We start from the raw sequence: 15,766 nt of genomic DNA, 5'->3' as shown, positions 1-15,766 counted from the left end.
GAATATTTGTCTATCAAGCTACTAATCAAATGTCATAGCCTTTTTGAAGTCTTTTCTGCCCACTGTATAACTTCCCTGTTTGTTCTCCTGTAGCACTTGGACCGTCCCCTTATTATAGCAATGATCATCTTGCATTAGAGTTACTTGTTTACACGACTGTTCCCCACACCCAATTATGGTCTTGTAGGAGACAAATGTAATGTTTAATAGATTGTATCCCTAGTAACCAGCAGGGTCTGGCATATAGTAGGTGACTGATCATTGATTGGCTGGATGATGGCGACATGGAGCTATAAGAGTAATGGAAAATATTCTTAAATGGATGTATCCTAAGTAGCATGTACTCTATATTAGCTTTCTTTTAAGTCAGAATAGACAATATGGAAATGTGCTCCTTATTTTATAGTAGATGAGGAAGTGTGTCATAGAGAACTTAAATGACTTCCTCAAGAGAGACAGCTGATGAAGGCACAGAGCCAGGTTCAGCATGCAAGTGTTCTAATTCTCACTTCCACGTTCTTTTCAATGTTACTCAAAGTAATTCACTTTAGAGAAATGGAGTAATATAAGTGACTTTATGATTGTTAAGAAAACTTCCAGTCCAGTTAGCTTCTTTTATGTTATGGTATATGTTGATTCCTTTAGAATTCTGTATGTGGAGAAATGCCCTTCCAGTCAACACAAGATTCTTAATATCCTGGGACTTCACAGAGAAAACCAAAGAACTGAATCTTCTCAGAGGAAGGCTTTATAAAAAAGTTTTTATAAAAAAATTTTTAGTGTCAATGTCACATAATTATAACTTTAATTAAGCTTATTATGTTTTATTATATTGGGATAAATGTCACACCTGTATTTATACTTCATATTTTTTTGTGCTTTCGATAAATGAACTAATATAATACAAATAAAACTGTGTTTGACCTTTAGTGTAGCAGATGCTCAAAGTTCTTGTTCCTCTTTTTTCCTTCACATTCTTTTTTTTTTCCTGTCTTGAGACGTTCAGAGGAAGCAACTGAAGTGCTTGTTGTGGTAGCAGGAAGGATCGATTGATGATTGGAAAGAGGAAATAATGCCATTTGCAGCAACATGGATGGACCTAGAGATTATCATTCAGATTATCATTCTGAAGTAAGTCAGATGGAGAAAGACATATATCATATGAGATCACTTATATGTGGAATCTAATAAAAATGATACAAATGAATTTATTTATAAAACAGAGACAAACTCATAGATTTCAAAACTAATCTTAAGGTTACCATAGGTGAAACCTTTGTAGGGAAGCAAAGAATTGAGAGGGTGGGAATAACATGTACAAACTACTGTATAAAATAGATGATTAATGAGAACCTCCCGTATAGCACAGGGAAATCTACTCAATAGTTTGTAATAAAAGGGAAAAAAGAATGGATATATTTATATGTATAACTGATTCACTTTGCTGTACACCTGAAACTAATACAACATTGTAAGGCAACTATATTCCAATCAAATTTTTAAAAAATTAAAAAAAGAAGTTATTCTGTGGAAAAGGAGGTTCCAATAGAGAGAGTTGGCCTCTCAGATCCCTCAAGAGTATAAACCAATCAGTTCATACTCTTGACAGGCTTTGATATTTAGGATTCCACTGGGTCTTAGAGAGGAGGAAGATCCATTAAGTAAATCACCCTCTTTCCCCCTCTTTTCCTTTCAAAAGCGCACATTGGAAGAAGCCAGCGGAGGAATGTCAAAGAGAATGCTTTCCCAGTAACTCAAAGGCATCAGGTAGATGCTGTGGAGGCAAAAGAGGCAAACACAAAAAACCAAAAATAAACTTTTAATCTTCTAAGAACTGAAAAGTGACATCTCAGAATGAGCTAGAAAGGACAAAGAAGAGCACGGGCACACCTAGAGTACACTCAGTGGTCCACATGGGTTTCAGTCTAGCCTGTCTTCCCTGTTTCCCATCCAGATAGCTTCCATGTCCCTCAGTTTTCCCATTAATCGAAAGAAGGTGAGTGACAAGGTTTCTTGGTCTTTTGGAATAAGATAAGAAAATGTACTATTAGCTAGGTTATCTGTTAATCTATCACCCTAGTTCTAGCATATAGTTTTAACTAGCATTATTTTCTTTGATTATTTTTAATTACCCTTTCAGCCCCAAAGCACGTTGGCAGGAATGTGGTGGGGAAAGTTACTGTAAATCAAATTATGAATTTTATTGCTCTAATTGGAGCAGAAACCCACGACATCAATTAAATCCTCATTTCTTATTCCTTGGGTTCATATGATCATCATTCTAGGTATGTGTAAAACCTCAGTGTGGCATAATTATGTGATTCTTTAAGCAACAGAGCCTTAGTACATTAGTCACATCCTGGTTAGGAGAGGCAGGAGTCTAAAACCTTACTGGGAACAATGCTGCAAGCATTGTGAAAACCTAAACTGTGTCTTTTTCCTTCTTGTCTTCCGCATCACCTAGCTCAGATCAAGGAACACAGAAGGCATGTAAGTGGTTCCTATGGAGACACAATGCTCCATCTACCTTGTTGTCTCCAAGATCAGTTGCTCATGGTCTATTGCAACTTGGCAGGTAGGTTGAAGTCTACATTCAAACTTCAAATAGCATTGAAGTCATAAAGTTTCCTGCAGAATGAGAGTTCCAAGATGTACTAGGATAATGAATCCTAGCTACCATAACAAATAAAGCCTTGAAATTTCTGGGGCTTGCCAAATAAATGCTTATTTCTTGCTTACTTCCCATTTCATCCTGCAGCTGTGAAGCCCAGAACACCTGGCCTCTGCAGTTGTTGTGGACGGGAAAACAGGATGGCGAGGTGCCCTGGTTCTCTCAAGTGCCTTGGCCTGAATGTCACATGCATTTTCCACCCAGAGTCTTTTCAGCTGGAATTAGTCATGTGACGTTAAATATAATGGGAGCTGTGAAATATAGGGATGTTTAAGGAATATTTAATGAGTGCTGTCTTTGACACCTTAGGATTTTTTCAGGGGATTCCACTTTAGGTACTGTGCTATAAATGGCAAATGATATAAACATACACAGATGAGCCAGCCAATTCTGTGGGAAATTCTTTTTTTTTTCTTAATTTAAAATTATAATTAAATTTTTAAACTGTTTTTTTTCTTTTTTAATTAAGGTGTAGTTGATGTACAATATACAGATTACACATGTAAAACATAGTGGTTCACAATTTTTAATATTTACTAATTTTTAAAATTGAATGACATACCTTATGTTAATTTCAGGTATTCAACTTGATTTGGTATTTATACATATTGCAAAATAATTGTTGTAATAAATGTAGTTAACATCTGTCACCATACATAACTACAAATTTTTTTATGATGAGAACTTTAAAAACCTACTCTCTTAGTGATTTTTAAATATACAGTACAGTGTTATTAACTATAGTCACCATGCTACATATTACATCCTTAACTTATTTATTTTATTACTGGAAGTTTGTACCCTTTGATGCCCTTTTCCCATTCTGTCTGCTTACCTACCCCTACTTCTGGTAACCACCTATCTGTTCTCCATATGTGAGTTCAATTTTATTTTTGTTTAAGATTTCACATATAAATGAGAGCATAAGGTATTTGACTTTGTCTGACTTATTTCACTTAGTGTAATTCTCCCAAGATGCATTTATGTCACACATGGCAAGATTTCCTTCTTTTTTATGGTTGAATAATGTTCCATCACACACACACACACACACACACACACACACGCACATGTGCGCGCACGCACACACACACACACACACACCCCAATCTTCTTTATCCATTCATCCACCAATGGACACAGGTTGTTTTGGTTTTGTTTTGTTTTCTTTTCTTTTTACAGCTGCATCAGTAGTAGATGGAAGTTCCTGGGCCAGGGGTCAAATAGGAGCTGTAGCTGGGGCCTACACAGGTTGTGGCAATGCTGGATCCTTAACCCACTAAGCAAGGCCAGGGAATAAACCCACATCCTCACAGAGACAACTTCAGGTCCTTAACCTGTTCAGTTACAACATGAGCTCCTGTTTCCATATTTTTGGCTATTGTAAATAATGCTGTAGTGAATATGAGGGTACACATGTCTTTTCAAGTTAGTTTTTGTTTTCTTTGGGTAAATACCCAGAAGTGGAATTGCTGGATCATATGATAATTCTATGTTGTAATTTTTTGAGGAACTGTCGTGCTGTTTTCTCACCAACAGTGCACAAGGCTTCCCTTTTCTCCATATCCATGCCAACACTTTTTTTTTTTATGTAATAGTCATTTTAACAACTGTGAGGTGATATCTTATGGTTTTCTTTGAATTTACCTAATGATTAATGATGTAGAACATTTTTTCATGTACCTGTTTGCCATCTGCATATCTTCTTTAAAAAATTGTCTATTCAGATCTTCTGCCCATTTTAAAATCAAATTTCTTTTTTTGCTATTGAGTTGTATGAGTTCTTTATGTATTTTGGATATTTGCCCCTTATCAGGTATATGATTTAAAAATATTTTCTCCCATTCAGTAGGTTAGCTTTTCATTTAGTTGGTGGTTCCCTTTGCTGTGAAGAAGCTTTTTGGTTTGAGGTATTCCTACTTGTTTATTTTTTCCCTTTAGTTGCCTTTGCTTTTGGTGTCAAATTTAAAAAATCATTGTCAAGACCAATGTCAAGGAGATTACTGCCTATATTTTCTTCTTGCAGTTTTATGGTTTCATTTCTTCCATGCCAGTCTTTTTTTTTTTTTGTCTTTTTGCCATTTCTTGGGCTGCTCCCGTGGCATATGGAGGTTCCCAGCCTAGGGGTCGAATTGGAGCTGTAGTCGCTGGCCTACACCAGAGCCACAGCAACACGGGATCCAAGCCGCGTCTGCAACCTACACCATGGCTCATGGCAACACTCGATCATTAACCCACTGAGCAAGGCCAGGGATCGAACCCGCAACCTCATGATTCCTAGTCGGATTCCTTAACCACTGAGCCACGACAGGAACTCCCATGCCAGTCTTTAATCCATTCTGAGTTAATTTATGTTATGGTATAAGATAGAATTCCAGTTTCATTCTTTTGCACATGGCTGACTAGTTTTCTCAACACCATTTATTGAGGAGACTGTCCTTTCCTTATTGTACATTCTTAGTTCCTTTGTTATAAATTAATTGACTGTATACACATGGAATTATTTCTAGGCTCTTTATTCTATTCCTGATCTATGTGTCTATTTTTATGCCAGTACCATACTGTTTTGATAACTATAATTTTGTAATATAGTTTTAAACCAGGGCGCATGATGTTGCTAGCTTTGTTCTTTTTTTCTCAAGATTGTTGGGGTCTTTTGTGGTCCCACACAAATTTTAGGATTGTTTGTTCTAAAATCCCATTGGAATTTTGGTAGAGGTTGCATTGAATCTGTAGATAGCTTTGAGTAGTATGGACATTTTAATGATATTAATTCTTCTGATCCATGAGGATAAAATATTTATGTCTTCTTCCATTTTTTTATCAGTGTCTTATAATTTTTCAGTGTACAAGTCTATCAACCTTTTGGTTAAATTTATTCTTAGATATTTTATTCTTTTTGAAACAGGATTTTTTTAATTAAAATAAACATTCAAGGTAATTTAAAAAATCAAGGTTTTTTTTTTTTTTTTTTTTTTTTTTTGCCGTATCATTGTTGTCCAGGATCTTTAACTGGATTCTTCTGTGGGAGCCAAAACAATATAAATGAGTTACATTGTAGATTTTAGGTTACAAATATTCTTTTGTTCTCATCCAACCAGTAGACTATTTTCTTTTTAATTAAATGTCTATATTAGTAATGCTAGGGCTGCCATAACAAAATACTGTAGTCTGGAGGATTAAACAATAGACATTTATTTTCTTATAGTTTCGTAGGCTGGGAAGTCCAAAATTGAGGGACCAGCTGATTTGATTCCTGGGAAGGCAGATAGCCACCTTCTCACTGTCTGCACATGGCAGAGAGAATAAGCCAAACTCTCTAGATGTTTCTTCTTAATAAGGATGCTAATTCTGTCAGATCAAGGCCATACCTTTTTATGGCCTCATTTATCCTTAATTACTTCCATAAAGGCCCTGTCTTCAAATACAGCCACATTAAGGGTAAGGCATTCAGCGTATGCATTTGGAAGGGGACATAAACATTTAGTCTATTATGAACTCACCCTCGGCTGAGGGAAGAATAAGAACACAGGAAAAGTTACCAGAATATCTCTCAAAATCATCCTCCATAAGCCGAAAGAGAATCAAAGTTTCATAGTAGGGTCAATGTGTTTTTGTTGTTTAGGGTATAAGACTTAAGGAGGCGGGTCAAATTGTTGTAAATTTTTAAATTTACAGCTGTCAAAAGATTTGTGGGCTGGATTTTATCTCTTTCGTTCTTACTGGCTCTAAGAGCTGGTTTCCTGAATGTTGTATGTGGTCACATTTCTGTATAGCATCTATTTAGTTTAGATTATATTTGTCTGTCTTTTGGCTCTAGGAACCCAAGGAGGTTCTCCTATATTTCTCTAGAGTCAATTTCAAAGTTGTGCCCCTAGAGACCATGTTTTCATGCAAATAATGATCCCTTGGAAATCCCTAAAGGAATCCTTCAAATAATAGAGAAATTAATAGAGAAATGTTTTGTTATTTAACTTTTAGAACATGTTACAATAACACAATAGATTAAATTAGCCATAGTTCCATATAGAAACCAGAATCCAATCATGGAAATATTATTTGGTCATTTGAAGCATTTCCTTAGGTTTTAGAGGACTGGTTGGCAGCAAACTCAAATGTGTTGACTTTTAGCTTAGTCTTTTACCCAGATTAGGTCAACTCTTACATAACAATTCACTGGGATTTCAGCTTTCCCTTACATCATATACCACATCATCATAATTGATGGAAGCCACTTTTTAAAGTAGCAAGTTATATGCCTGATAGAACATGCTATTAAAACAAATGCCTTGCAAGCAGCGTGTCTAGCTGATGGAGAGATTTCCATAAATTCCCAGTCTTTGTTCGGAGTTTCCTCTCTACTCTGTCCTCATCATGTTCAGCTCCCCACAAAATGGGAGACAGAACCCCCTTTGCTGTCAAGCAGGAGCCAGAACAGTTTTACCTTAAGACACTTTTGTTTCCACAGATTGAAAGACATTTAATGTTATATTAAAGTACCAATTAGTTAATGGTTGTAAAAGTCTTTGAAAAGGAAGAGTGCCCATCGTATGAGTTTAAGGAGTTATTATCTTTTCATTATTTATAAAACACCTTGAAGTGTAATTTTCCTTGTCTGTTAAAAAATACTGTGTTTGGAGTTCCCGTAATGGCGCAGCAGAAAAGAATCCGACTAGAAACTATGAGGTTTCCGGTTTGATCCCCGGCCTCGCTCAGTGGGTTAAGGATCTGGCGTTGCCCTGAACTGTGGTGTAGGTCACAGATGCGGCTCGGATCTGGCATTGCTGTGGCTCTGGCATAGGCTAGCAGCTGTGGCTCTGATTATACCCTGAGCCTGGGAACCTCCGTATGCTGCGGATGTGGCCCTAAAAAGGCAAAAAAAAAAAAAAAAAAAAAAAAAAAAAAAATACCATGTTTGAACTCAGCAGGATAATCTGATGACCGTCTGAGTTAGTGCAGTCTCTTAAGGCTATTATTAGACTAGAGGAAGAGCGGGGAGGAGATGGGATAGACCAGAGGTCTGGCTAAGGGCCAAGGCTGGACAGGAGGTGCATGCAGGAAAAGGAAGGGGTTGGCGAGTGATTGCAATGACCTTTCAGCCACTGGCTCTAGGTGGCAGAGAAAAGGGAACTTTTCTCATAAGTCAGCTAATTCTATAACTTTGTTATAGCTGCAGCCTCCTCTTGGCCTCAAGTAATGTAAGCACAGTGTAGAAGGAATGTGGGCTCTGGTATCAGACAGCTCTGGTTTATGTCTTAGGAGCTATGAGACCTTGGACAATCACCTATCAGCAATCTCAGCTTCCTAATTCATGAAATGGGGAAGTACTACCTTTGTAGTTGTATCAGTATTAGAAGTAATGTGAGGGAGTTCCCGTAGTGGCGCTGTGGTTAACGAATCCGAGTAGGAACCATGAGGTTGCGGGTTCGATCCCTGGCCTTGCTCAGTGGGTTAATGATCTGGCGTTTCGGTGAGCTGTCGTGTAGGTCACAGATGTGGCTCAGATTCCGCATTGCTGTGGCTGTGGTGTAGGCCAGTAGCTAGAGCTCTGATTCGACCCCTAGGCTGGGAACCTCCACATGCTGCAGGAGCGGCCCTAGAAAAAGGCAAAAAGACAAAAAGAAAAGAAAAGAAATAATGTGTGGCAAGTACTAACCACTGGGCCCAATTCATTATGAGTGCTTAGTAAATTGTACTGATACTCATGATCATTATGATTAACAGTAACATGCAAAAAAGAAGATGAAGATACGCTCCATCAGCAGCAACCATTATTTGGAGATGGGCCTTGCATTATGTGGTTTAATCAGGTGAAAAGTGTTGATTCTAATAGATTAATTGGTTACTCCTTTCAGAAAAACCGGTATTTGTATTTTGAAGAGGTCTCCTGTAGGCATTACAACAATGTAATTTTTAAAAAATGGCTTTGGAAGGAATTTCAAGCAGAGTCAGGCTGGTTGAGAAGATTTAGGGAGCATGACTGACTCTTATCTTTTAGATCACATTATATGGGGAACAGTTTATTTTACAAACATACACTAGCATTTTACATTATTCAGAGTATGAGTATAGTGTTTGATGGGAGGATTAATGCATTGCACAGGGAAGGACATGATGTATCTATAAAGCATTTATAAATCAATCATTGTTACATTAAGTTAAGGTGTGACAATATTAGTCCTTTGTGGACACATGTAATGGCTTTTCTTCCCCATTATCACACCTCATAGTTTCTGAACTTGAGCTATGACTATTCCAGAAAGAGGAAAAAATATTGATATGAATATTTTAGATATAATTTAATTTCCCTGCTGATCACATTTTTAAAAATTACTGAAATAATACATATTTATTGAAAATCCCAACAGTTCAGAAGTGTATAGAATAAAAATTGAATATCCTTTACTCCAAAGAATTTCATACTGCATTAACTTTGAAAATTTTAATGAAAGGAATTAAATCAGTACTTCACTCTTCCTTGACATTTGAAAGATGATGAGGGGCCTAATGGTGAACTGAAGATGACCCAATTTCTTTGCTATCCTTTGCTGTTCTGGTGAAGGTTTGCGAACTCTAAGCATTTGGAATGAGCACACCGTAGTCTCTTTTATCCATGGATTCTTTCAGGATGATGCCTTGGTGGAAAGATGAGAAGTCAAGCACTGGCCTGGGAGTCTCCACACAGGTGTCAGGGATTTGTCACACATGAATACATGCAGAAGAATTTAAATTTTCCCTTTAGGGACAACCAACCTTATAACTAACCAATAAAAAATGCTTTTGGAGAAGAAGCCTGTGCCCACAGTATAACACATTTTGTTTTGGGGAGGATTGCACTGAAAAGGGCTTATGGTTTCCATGCTTCTTTCTCTTTTTTTCGCTGCACCCATGGCATGAGGATGTTCCTGGCCAGGGACTGAACCCAAACCAGAGCCGTGAAAACACTGGCTCCTTAATCTCCTGCACCATGGAGGGAATTCCTCTATGCTCTTTCAAGTCAAAAGGATGACATTGGGTTTTCAAAGTGGGGTTTCTCTCTGAGGTTCCAATTCTAGACTTTTCAGTGTGGAAGAGTAATGAGATTTATAGGAAACATCATTGGTCATTGCTGAAGGCCTCTGCTGAAATTATTATTGCTAAAAAGCCTTTATGAAAGACATTAAGAGTTCTTGGCTCCTGACAACCAGGAGCTGACAGTTTATGACTGCAAGGATGGCAACAGATATTAAAGACATGTGCACAGTTGAGAAAGTATTGAATGAATTTGTGGATGTGCCATTGTATGCAGGAAGAAGTAGGTGTATACTGGAGGGTGGAATGACTATGATAATAGTTTTGGAACTTCATTTAAAAAATCCTTTTGTTTGTTATCCATTCCTTCTTTGTTTAAAGAAAGAATTAGGTCAGTTTTTATGGATACATTTCAGTTATCTATTGCAGTATAATAAATTACTCCAACACTTAGTGGCTTGAAATATTAGTAACCATCCATAGACTGAGCTCAGGTGGATGGTTCTTCTGGTGATCTTATCTGGGATTATTTCTGTAGCTGCAATTATCCGGAGGATTTCTAGGGCTGAAAGTCCAAAATGGCTTTACTCACATGTCTGACACTTCAGTTGCAATGCCTGGAACAGATGGAGGCTGGCCAGAAATCAATCAATCTCTCTCTCTCTCTTTCCCTTCAGCCTGTGAAGCTAATTCAGCCTCTGCAGTAGAGTATCTGGACTTCTTTCCTTTATACAGTGGATTAAGACTCCATGATGTAAAAGCAGAAGTAGCCATATCTCTTAAGGGCTAGGCCAGAATAGGGGAGGTGTCACTTTTACCATAGCCTATTGATAAAAGAAATCACAAAGCCAGCCCAGATTCCATGTCAGTGGAGAAATAAACTCATTGATTTATGGGAGGAATAGCAAAGAATTTGGATCATCTTCAGTTCACCACAGGATGTATAATATAGCAAGACAAGCAATAGTAACCTCTAAAAATTGCCTTTAAACTTTTTGGATTGAAGAGCAGCTAGCAGATGTGACATGTTTCCACAGACAGCAACAACACAAATGGTCTAATCAAGGGACTGGAAAGGTCAGCTTGTTACCTGGCTTGGCCCACCCTTTAACATTTTTTCTTATCAGAGTTATTCATAAAATTTTACAATATTAGAGTTGGGAGAGATTTGAAGGTCACCTAGCCCAATCAAATGTCTTTGGACAAAAACAAGCCTTTAAACAAGATTACAGACATTAATCTGTAGCACATCCGTGTAGCACATCTGCTAGATAATTTGTTTATATGACTCATTTGTTGTGGCTTTGGTGGAGGACAGGATCTAAGGAGATAGAACATAGGACAGATATATTTTCCATGGATGGGAAAAGATAGGAGAATATTCAGGGTTTAGGGTGTGTTTATACCCTAGTAAGGCCCGAGGAATAGAGATGAGCATGGTAGTCATGGGAACCACAAAGCATTCAGTGTTGAGGGGAGAATCAGAAAATCTGTAAAGTATATTTTACCAAGTTTGCAATTCTGCCTGAGGGAGGGCCTTGGAAGTGATTTGCTACAACACTTCCTATTAGTCAGAGAGAAGACTTCTTGGAAGAAGTGTTTCAACATCACTAGAAATGAGAAGCAGCTTTCTCATGAATTGCTTAGTATAGAGACATACTTAATTTTCCTCCTAGAGATTGTCTCTTTCATACCCTCCTATAAGCTCAAGGTTTACCAAAAGATAGACAGTAGGCTGATCCTTAATTTCGTCTTTCTAGAGTTCCTCATCTTCCTAGCAGAGGAAGGGGGTCACTGAATGATCTGAGATTGAGTTCCTCACTGGCCTCCCCTGTGATTTGGGGAACGTATGTTTTTGGTGTGGTTTAGCATTCTAGAGTGTATGTTTATCATAACAGAGCCCAGCAAAGCCCAGCCTGCTAGCCTCTGGGCTTGTTGATACACATTTCCTGTTTCATTTTGCAGTCATTGTCCTTGCAAGCTGGGCTTAACAGCTTTTGGTCTTCTCATTTTCTGATAATTATGAGAATGTTTTGAGATATCAATGTGTTCTCAAGGAAGCTTCAGGAGGAGCTGTACCACTGGAAGCCAATACCTTTCAACTGGAGGAAGAATACTCTGTAAAAGAGAAAATAATGCACAAATGGCTTTTCCCCTGAAAGTGATAAGCAAGGAATTCCCTCCATCCTCCTTCCCCACCCCAGACCTGGCTGATGGCATTGCTAGTCTTCTTTTTAGATTCTGTTCTTGCTATCTCCTTGTTGACCAGCTTGGGGTCCATGGGAGGAGCTGTTGCTGTCTAAAGTTTCTAAATGGGATGTAACAGCTTTTTGTAAAATTTGCTAGGTTCTTTTTGGACCTGAGTAATTCTTTTTCTTATCAGTATACTGGCACTGAGATCCTTAAACTTATTTAGGGAGAATTTGTGAATATAGTGGGTACATAAAAACATGATTCAATTACATATTTTTTTCTTAGATACAAAATAATTTCAAACAATCCTACAGTATTTAAAGTGTCTTAGTATTTTGGGGCAAAATACACAGGACCTATCTTGTTTCTTCTCAATGTAAAAGATTTCTGGAACTTGGAGCTAATTCACGACTCTAGGTTCTGCTTCAGTTGTTGCCGTTATTATTGAATTAGCTAAAATAGTAACTATTTAATGAGTTGAAAAAACAAATTTCCTAGTCCCACATGCTATATGTGCAGAAACTTTAGATTTCTATTTCAATAAAGCTTAAACAGAACCTTCGCTCCCATTCTGTGCAGTTAATTTGTGGCATTCTTTATTAACTTTCCCAGAAAAGTTGGCCACTGTTGCTGTGTTCCTATGCTGGGGGATGATTTTTCTTTTGAAACTTCATTAAAGCACCACAAGGGTAAATCAATACCTATTCACTCACAGTTTGGGTTTCTTGTTTGTTCCACTGAGCGGATGAGATGAGATGGCTTTTTAACCTATTTAGCGCTCAGAAAGGACACCTCCAGCTAGAAGTGTTCTCAGTTGTCTGCAGCATCTATAAATTTGCCATTTCCCCCCACCCCCATTCTCCCTACTTTTTCCTATCTGCTTCCTGGTGGACAGGTTTTCTCAGAGACCTTCTAATCTGGTCAATACCAGAAGATCTAGGTGGTCATCAGAAAAAGCAGTATCTTAGGGTTCTGAGCCTCAGAGAAATGTCAGTGACTCTAAAACAATTTAGCCAAAGGGCCAAAGCATATCTACCAAGGTCTGCTTCACAAGCTCTGTGGGAATCTGCTAGCAGGGACCTGCCAGGGGTGATTTCCCAGAGTGCTTCGCTTTTAGGTAGGCTTGGAAGGGAGGAGATGTGGCCCACACAAAATGGCTGGGACCTCCCACACTCCAGGTGTAGCCTGATAAGCAAGGAATTCCCTCCATCCTCCTTCCCCACCCCAGACCTGGCTGATGGCATTGCTAGTCTTCTTTTTAGATTCTGTTCTTGAGAGAATCTGGAGTCCTGGCCCCTTGTTACCAGAAATCAGCTTTAAGGGAGAAGCAACCTTCCTACAGTTATTGGAGACTCCAGAAACAGACTAGGATGGAGAGACAAGTTGTCAGCCAATTTTGCTCAAACTCTGGCTGGTTCAGCTCTGTTGGGGAAAGAGGGCAATTTTGCCTGAAGGCATTTCTGGAATTGGTTACAAGCTGAGGGGAATCAGAGGGACAAGCAGTTGCTGACCTGGCAGGGCTTTGTTAGCCTCTGGGTGGTGGTTTACAGGGGAGGGTTGGGTGGTGAGGAGATATGTAACCAGTGGGCATAGATGACGAGAGAGACAAGGGAAGAGAGGAGAGGAGAGAAGAAAGAGAGAGACTTGGGTAATGGAGGTTTTCCAAGGGAGAAGCAGAAGAAATGGTTAGGAGGCAAATAACAGATCCTCAAGGGACTCCTGCTCCTGAGGGCATTCTGTCAACCCATGTTCTCCACTGAGTGTGTTGCATGTAAAGCAGGTAAGTAGGTGTGTAAGGTGTGTTGACATGTATTATAATCTTGTCTTCTTTCAAAGTCATAAGAAACATGTCTAGGCTTCTGGCATACAGCATCTTTTCTTTCACCTCTGGTATGTATTTTTTGAGTAAACTCCTCAAAAGAATTGGTCATATTGTCATCTCAATTTCCTCACTTCCCAGTCTCTCTTGAAGCCACTCCAGTTAGACTTCCTTTCCCTCCAGGCAGCTTAACAAGGTCTCCAGTGCGCTCCCCAAACCCACCCCAAGCCCATCATCTACCAGTCTCCCTTCCACCCCATGTTGGCCTTACTGTTCCTCCAATAGCTGAAGAAATCTTTCACTTCAGGGATTTGCTATTTTCTCCTCTGGAAAGCTTCTGCCCACGGTATGATTCAGTTCCACATTTCAATTTGTTCTTCAAATGACCCGTTCCTCAGAGCAGCTTCCAAGGTTACTTTATCTAGTCCTTATTTCTGTATCCTCATGACTAGAGAATGTAAGCATCATAAAAGCAGGGACTTTGCTATCCTCAGAGTCTAGAACAAAGCCTCGTGCAGAGTTGATGCTGATTCGTGGATAACAAACCTGGATCAACCAACTGTCTCATATCACTATGTCGCATTCAGATAGCTCTCAAGAGGATGGGTATGTGTCAATATTTTCATATTTGTTATTTATTTGTGTATTGTTTTTGACTAGTCTTTTTCTCTGCCACAAACAAAAGAGCTGATTTTGTTTTTTATAATGATTTTTATTTTTTCCGTTATAGTTGATTTATAGTGTTCTGTTGACTAGTCTTACTTAATTTGAATTAAGTACGTTTTTTATTTGTTTGGGTTAGGGTTGGGGTTGGTGTTAGAGATCAGATCAGGGATCAAATATGAGTCACAACTACAACCTACACCAAAACTGTGGTAACACTGGGAGTTCCCGTCGAGGCGCAGTGGTTAACAAATCCGACTAGGAACGCTGAGGTTGCAGGTTCGGTCCCTGCCCTTGCTCAGTGGGTTAAGGATCAGCGTTGCTGTGGCTGTGGTGTAGGTTGCAGACGCGACTTGGATCGCGCGTTGCTGTGGTCTGGTGTAGGCCAGTGGCTACAGCTCCGATTCGACCCCTAGCCTGGGAACCTCCACGTGCCGCGGGAGCGGCCCAAGAAATAGCAAAAAGACAAAAAAAAGAAAACCAAAAAACTGTGGTAACACTGGATCCTTAACCCACTATGCTGAAGTGGGAACTCCTAAGCAGGTTGTTTTGTATTCCCAGTAGAGTGCAAACTCCTAGAGAAAAGGCATTATTTAGTATCTTTCAGTGTTTCAACTAAGCAAAATTTGACATTATCACATCAACATTACAATACTATGTGTGTGTATATGTTTAAAGACTTCTTAGAGTAGTTTTAAATTTATAACAAAATTGAGAGGGAGGTACAGAGATTTTTCCATAAATCTACTGCCCCACACTTGTATTTCCTCCCCCATGATCAACATGCTCTGCCAGAGTGATACATTTGTTACAACCAATGAACCTACATTGACACATTATAATCACCCAGAGTCCACAGTTTACCTTAGGGTTCACTCTTGGTGTTGTACATTCCCTGGGTTTGCATAAAACTGTGATGACATATACCCATCATTATAATACCATATAGATGTTTTCACTGCCCAAAAAATCTTCTGTGCTTTGTCTATTTATCTATCCCCCCTCTCCCCTTCCCTTGCAACCATTCATTTTTTAAATTGATTTTATAATTTTGCCTTTTCCAGAATGTCATGTTGTTGAAATCATACCATATATGGCCTTGTCAGATTGATTTTTTTAACTTAGTAATATGCCTTTAAGTTTCCTCCAGATCTTTTCATGGCTTAATAGCTTAGTTCTTTTTAGTGCTAAATAAGATCCCATTGTCTGGATGTTGCATTGTCTGGATGTTGCATTCGCCTACTGAAGGATGTCTTGGTTGTGTCTACATTCTGAAATTATGAGTAAAATGTTTATAAACATCTGTGTCTAGATTTTTGTGTGGATGTAAGTTTTCAACTCTTTTACATAAATACCAAGGAACATAATCGCTGGCTTGTATGGTAAAAATATGTTTTATAAGAAACTAC

General features: G+C 38.6%; 1 long non-coding RNA gene across 2 annotated transcripts in view; it reads left to right on the top strand.

Annotated features, from left to right (window-relative positions):
* Positions 1 to 15,766, top strand: part of LOC106506475 — a 107,252-nt gene that overhangs the window by 41,415 nt on the left and 50,071 nt on the right. For both annotated transcript variants that reach the window (XR_002339541.1, XR_002339540.1), the window contains 3 exons: positions 999 to 1,131; positions 1,700 to 1,996; positions 2,465 to 2,575. This is a non-coding gene — a long non-coding RNA (uncharacterized LOC106506475). The remainder of the gene's footprint in view (positions 1 to 998; positions 1,132 to 1,699; positions 1,997 to 2,464; positions 2,576 to 15,766) is intronic.

This window comes from Sus scrofa, chromosome 16 (genome assembly GCF_000003025.6).
Source record: "Sus scrofa isolate TJ Tabasco breed Duroc chromosome 16, Sscrofa11.1, whole genome shotgun sequence".
Classification (NCBI taxonomy): Eukaryota; Metazoa; Chordata; class Mammalia; order Artiodactyla; family Suidae; genus Sus; species Sus scrofa.
This window is presented reverse-complemented; position numbering and strand designations above follow the sequence as displayed.